Source organism: Fragaria vesca, linkage group LG1, assembly GCF_000184155.1.
Source record: "Fragaria vesca subsp. vesca linkage group LG1, FraVesHawaii_1.0, whole genome shotgun sequence".
Classification (NCBI taxonomy): domain Eukaryota; kingdom Viridiplantae; phylum Streptophyta; class Magnoliopsida; order Rosales; family Rosaceae; genus Fragaria; species Fragaria vesca.
The window spans coordinates 14036143-14037398 of NC_020491.1; the positions used below are offsets into that span (position 1 = coordinate 14036143).

The following is a 1256-nucleotide window of genomic DNA, read 5'->3' on the forward strand; positions in this document are numbered from 1 at the left end:
ATACTAGACGGTGGAGATGAGGAAATTTGATCGGAAAGTGGTGCAAAAATGGAAATCCGCACCAAACCTTCGGTGCGGACGTCCGCAGCCAAGAAGGGCTGGAGGGATATATATATATATATATTTAATAATATCAAATTCTTTTTTTTAGAAGGAAAAGAAAACCATTTTCTTACAGTAGGGTGAATCTATTGTCACCCTACAAACCACTTTATTCAGCCCACATTCTTTTCATACCCTACTTGTATAATTTTAATTGTAAGTCTACTTTATTCACCAATAACCGATTAACAATACATAAAATACAATTTTCTCAATTCTATTTTGTTTATCCTACATTCTCCTCTCACCCTACATATATTTTGTCAAATTCAGATTTGCTTAAAGTAAGTAAAATAACTGAACAAAAAAAATCACATTAAAATAGAAATCCTAGTTAAAGAACAATAAAAAAAACTCACAAAGTTAACAACTCAACGGTATCAGTCAATATCATGATGCACAATATCTGTAAATGTATCTCTAGTAGCAACACTTTTCATACTTTTAAGTTCTTAAATTTATCTATGTGTTCATAAATATGGTACAGTAGTTGCCTATGAGAATTTAGATACAAAGTCAATATGAGAAACAATAAGTAAAAGGATAGACAATTCACCGACCAAGAAAAAAAGAAAAGAAAAGAAAAAAGAAATACAAACAGTTTACCTAATCTTCAGGTTAAATGCTAGTGTCTTCAGACTCATGACCGATGATAAATTTGGGTTAGAGGTTATGAAGTTTGTGTTCATCTAAAACAAAAAGATAAAAAGGAAAAAAAATTGTAATTTGTAACACCTTATTGTTCATTATTGTAATTTTACATCAGAATATTTTAGTATTTCAATAAACCAATAACATTTAGGGTTAGCAAATGGCCACTATTAGGCCATCTCCATTGGAAAATGGCTAAAATAGCCCCCGGGCTAAATTTTAGCCCTGAAAATCACTATTTACATGAATAGTGAGGGCTATAATTTTGACCATCTCCAACTGTAAGGCCTATAAATTTAAATCTTACATTATTTTATTAATTTTTAATATTTTTAAACATATAGTATTTTACAATTATACTAGCATTTCTACTCTTAATTTTCTAACAAAATCTTTCTTTTTTTTCTTTTTTTTTTCATTTAAGATTTATAGTGTCACATGTCGGTTTATAGGCAATTATTCAGATTTTCGATTAGATTTTATATCTCTTATACCTATGTTAT

At 29.0% G+C, this 1256-nt stretch overlaps 1 protein-coding gene across 1 annotated transcript in view; it reads right to left on the reverse strand.

Moving 5' to 3' along the window:
- The window catches only part of LOC101305108, a 3862-nt gene that overhangs the window by 1910 nt on the left and 696 nt on the right, over positions 1-1256 (reverse strand). The window lies entirely within an intron of this gene.